Below are 4,411 nucleotides of genomic sequence, written 5' to 3'. Positions count from 1 at the left end.
CACAAGGGCTGCATCGGGCCCCACCTCGGCACTTCCAAACAAGAAGTTTGCCCCTAACTCCTCCCTCTAAACGTAAAATTCCGACTCCAAGGCTGCAAGTGGGACTTGCACTGGTGGAGCTCCGAGCAGCGTCACTCGGGCCCTGCCTGCAGAGGAGGGAGCAGGCAGGGCCCCGCTGGCGGGGGCTCTGGGGCTGCAGCCCAGGCACACCTTGTGCTCCAGGGCGTGTAATCGTTATTTAAAGTGAAAATTACCACCGAGCTCTATTAGACTTTAAAATAAAAATTAGAGATTTTTAAAATGGATTTTCCCTAACGAGGAGCGTGACGGATGGGCCTGTTGGAGAGCGCGTGAGCGCAGCGCTGCTGAGGGAAACGAAACGGCAGCGGGAGCGTCCCCCGCCCTCCCCACCGCCCTCCTCCCTCAAAAATCCATACCAGCGCCATCCTCCTGGAGTGGCACTGGGACAATGGCCAGGACACATCCTTCCCTCCGGGCTAAAGTGAGCAAAGACATTTCCTTCCTCTCCAGAGACAGATATTTCCCCTCTCCTAAATCAAAGGCAGCGTTGGAGAGGCAAATGGTCCATCCCTGCTCCTCTAAATCCATTTGCAGCCCTGGCTTGTCCTCCATCCCCTCCACCACACATTCCCACAATTCTGGAGCAGAATTCAGTTTGGAAATTTCTATTAAAAATTCAGCAGGGTTAAAATACACTAACTTTTTTTTTTTTTCTCAGGTGACCAAAATCTGAAGACCTGAGCTGTGTTAGAGCAATAAAGGTCAAACCTGGGGTCATGGAACAACGGGGTTTTTTTGTTTGGTTTCTACTGGTTTTCTTGCTCAAAGCTCATTTTGCAGATCAACATGTGGAGCTTTCATATCTGTTCCAAAGCCGACGCATTTTCATGGGCAACGTGGAAATGAGGTCTCTGCAATTCCAACAAAACACAATTGACGTTTTCCCAGCTTCATTAAATGTGCTATTTTTACCTCTCAAGGTGTAACATCCATCCGTGCCGCGGGAGCCGAGGGGTTGGGACACGTTTAAGGCAGCAGCTCTCCACATGGAGCCCGGTTCAATTCCTGTGTTATCTTCCCCAGCACCTTATCAGCCTCTCCGGGCTATCTGCCTTCCTCATCCCTCCCCTCGTGCCTGTCAGCGAGCTGGGGGGATGTTAAACGTGGAAATCCTTTTCCATCAGAAGCTCCGCGCGGGCCTCGGGCGGCCCCTGAGCCAGGAGCGCATCCCGTGGGCTTCTCCTGGGAGCTGCAGCCCAGGAACACCCAGCCAGGGTTCCAGGGACACCTCCTGCAGTGCCACAGAGCGGGGGGTGGGTCCTTGATCCTCCTGCACTTTCCATCCAAGGAGGGGCTGCCGGAGGGTTCCCCCCTCCCACCATCGCCCTCAGCTCAGTCCCATGAGGCACAGATGGTTCTCACAGGAGGGTTTGGGTTGGGAGGGACCTCAAAACCCATCCAGTGCCACCCCCTGCCATTGGGCAGGGACACCTTCCACTAGCCCAGGTGGCTCCAAGCCCCGTCCAACCTGGCCTGGGACACTTCCAGGGATCCAGGGGCAGCCACAGCTGCTCTGGGAAACCTGGGACAGCCCCTCCCCACCCTCACAGCCAACAATTCCTTCCCAATATCCCATCTCACCCTGCCCTCTGGCACTGGGAAGCCATTCCCCTTGTCCTGTCCCTCCATCCCTTGTCCCCAGTCCCTCTCCAGCTCTCCTGGAGCCCCTTTAGACCCTGCAAGGGGCTCTCAGCTCTCCCTGGATCCTTCTCTCCTCCAGGTGAACCCCCCCAGCTCTCCCAGCCTGGCTCCAGAGCAGAGGGGCTCCAGCCCTGGAGCATCTCCGTGGCCTCCTCTGGACTTCCTCCATCATCTCCACAACCTCCTGCTGTTGTTCCCCAGGGCTGGAGGCAGCTCTGCAGGTGGAGTCTCACCTGAGTGGAGCAGAGGGAGTGGATCCCCTCCCTCACGCTGCTGGTCAAGGACACCCTGAGGTGTTCTCAGCCCTCTCCTTCCCACCATCACAACAATCCCAGCTCATCCATTGCCATCCCTGGGAATCTCACAGCTTGGATGCACCTCTCTAAAGACTCTCTGAACCCCACGAGCTGCCCCGGTTCCCAAGACTGCGGAATGACCCCACTGTGACGAAACCCCCCTGGGACCATTCTGGAAGTGCCACCAGGGGCTGGAGCCTGCAAGGTCTCTGCTTCCTCCTGGGAGCAGGCTGAGCGTCCCTGCCAGCCCAGAGGGAGAAGGTGGCACAGCCCAGAGGGAGAAGGTGGCACAGCCCAGAGGGAGAAGGTGGCACAGCTGGCGCTGGGGGTGGCGGTGCTGGGGGAGAAGGAGGCAGCTCGGCGTGAGGTTACCACTGAATCCGCAAAACTCAGCGTACCTTGCAGAGAGCTCGATACCCTATTGATCAGCCCCGGGCCTTGATCAGTTTGCTGGTGCTGCTGCCGCAGTGCTGCTTTCGGGGAGGGGGGAGGCAGCGGCACAGGAGGGGGCAGGGAGGCCGCGCCGCGCCTGCGCCGGGGACGCTCCAACTTCCCGAGGCCAACGTGGAGTTCTTGGAGTTCGGGGCCTCTCCGCCCGTCCGCGTCGAGCTCTGGCCTCGCCTGTTGGCTTGGGGGGTGTTTTCAAGGCAGCAGAGTGGAGGAGCAGTCCAAAAATCCTCCTCTGTCCTGCCCAGCAGCCTCCTTGCCAAAGCCTCCTCAGATGGGTGCCCATCCCGTGCCAAGAGCAGAAGCCAAGAGCCAAAGGAGGGAGGGGGAGAAGTGGTGTCTGTCCTGGCTCAGAGCCCACTGAGGGCACCCAGGTGGGTGTGGGGAGCTGTGGGGCACCTGATCTGCTCCCCAGAGGGTCTGTGTCTCTCCCCAGGGGACAGTCGCTGTGTGGGAGCAGAGGTGGGGTCGGGGTGTCCTGTGCTGCCCCTGTGCATGGCAGGACCAGGTGGCCAAGAAGGCCAAGGGCATCTCCTGGCTTGTGTCAAAAACAGTAGGACCAGCAGGACCAGGGCAGTGATTGTCCCTCCCTGCACAGCACTGGTGACACCCCACCCTCAGTGCTGTGCCCAGCTCTGGACCCCTCACAGCAAGAAGGACCTTGAGGGGCTGGAGCCCTCAAGGGAAGGGAATGGAACTGGGGAAGGGGCTGGAGCGTGTGCAGGGAAGGGAACAGAACTGGGGAAGGGGCTGGGGCAGCAGGAGCAGCTGAGGGAGCTGGGGGGGCTCAGCCTGGAGAAAAGGAGGCTCGGGGGGACCTTCTCACTCTCTATAACTCCCTGATGGGAGGGGAGAGCAGGGAGAGGGGTCGAGCTCTGCTCCCAGGGAACAAGGGACAGGACAAGGGAAAACAACCCAAAGCTGCACCAGAGGAGGTACAGGTTGGACATCAGGAGGAATTTCTTCCTGGAAAGGGTGGTCAGGCATTGGCAGGGGCTGCCCAGGGAGGTGGTGGAGTCCCCACCCCTGGAGGTGTCCAAGGAAGGACTGGACCTGGCACTGAGTGCTCTGGGCTGGGGGACAAGGTGGGCACTGGGCACAGGGTGGATCCATGGGCTGAGAGGTCTTCTCCAAACTCAGTGATCCTGGGATTCTGTGGTACCCAGGGACAGCCAGATACCCAGAGGCATCGAGGGAGGTGTGGTGGGACAGAGCAGGGAAGGGAAGGTTGATCAGGATCATGGACACCCTTTGGGCTCAGGCCATCCACAGGTGGATGGGGAGGCTCTGAACATACATCCAGGTGGCCAGGATGGCTTTGGAGGCCCAGCCTGGGCCTGGGGCTGGGCTCCCTGCATCACACACGGTCCCCATCATCTAAACCCCCTCAGCACGTCTGGGGGTGTCTGCCCAGGGCTGGTCACAGGAGCAGCCCCGCTCCTGCTGAGAGGGTTGGGAAAATACTCTGGGTAAAATGCTCTGGGCTCCAGAGTGGGGGGAGGCAGGGAGGCAACCCCCCCCAAAGGTCACAGAGTTAATTTCCAGCTCGTGTCCCCCTCTCACACCTCGCTGATTAATAATTGAAGAAAATGTATTTCTTTTTCGCCTTGGCATAAATCAAAAATAAACACAGCATCCATATTCTGCCCCAGGGAGAGCAGGAGCGTGGGCTGGAGGATGCAGAGCCAGCCCTGCAGAGAGGTTCCCTCAGCCCCTCCGAGCTGCCTGGGAACAGGGGGATGGCAGTGGGGACTCTTTTGAAGAGACTGACGTTGGCTTCAAGCTTCTCCCATGGAAATCAGTGCTAAAAGGCTTCTTGAGATGAGTCCTGGAGCTGGACTCTGAGCCAGCAGCCACCGGGAGAGTCTGGTGTTCTTGGGTACTTCCCATTGCCCAAGTTCTCCATCCTTCCTGCTCCCAGTTCCTCCATTCCTCCTGATTCCAGT

At 58.9% G+C, this 4,411-nt stretch overlaps 1 long non-coding RNA gene across 1 annotated transcript; it reads right to left on the bottom strand.

Moving 5' to 3' along the window:
- Positions 1–795: 795 nt before the first annotated feature.
- LOC120324531 lies at positions 796–2,134 on the bottom strand. The gene is made up of 2 exons (XR_005565910.1): positions 1,956–2,134; positions 796–932 (listed from the first exon to the last, which is right to left on the bottom strand). It is a non-coding gene; the product is annotated as an uncharacterized LOC120324531 (long non-coding RNA).
- Between the last annotated feature and the right edge of the window lie 2,277 nt (positions 2,135–4,411).

This window comes from Pipra filicauda, unplaced genomic scaffold, assembly GCF_003945595.2.
Source record: "Pipra filicauda isolate LSUMZ 115617 unplaced genomic scaffold, ASM394559v2 scaffold577_size276649_pilon, whole genome shotgun sequence".
NCBI classification, from domain to species: domain Eukaryota; kingdom Metazoa; phylum Chordata; class Aves; order Passeriformes; family Pipridae; genus Pipra; species Pipra filicauda.
This window is presented reverse-complemented; position numbering and strand designations above follow the sequence as displayed.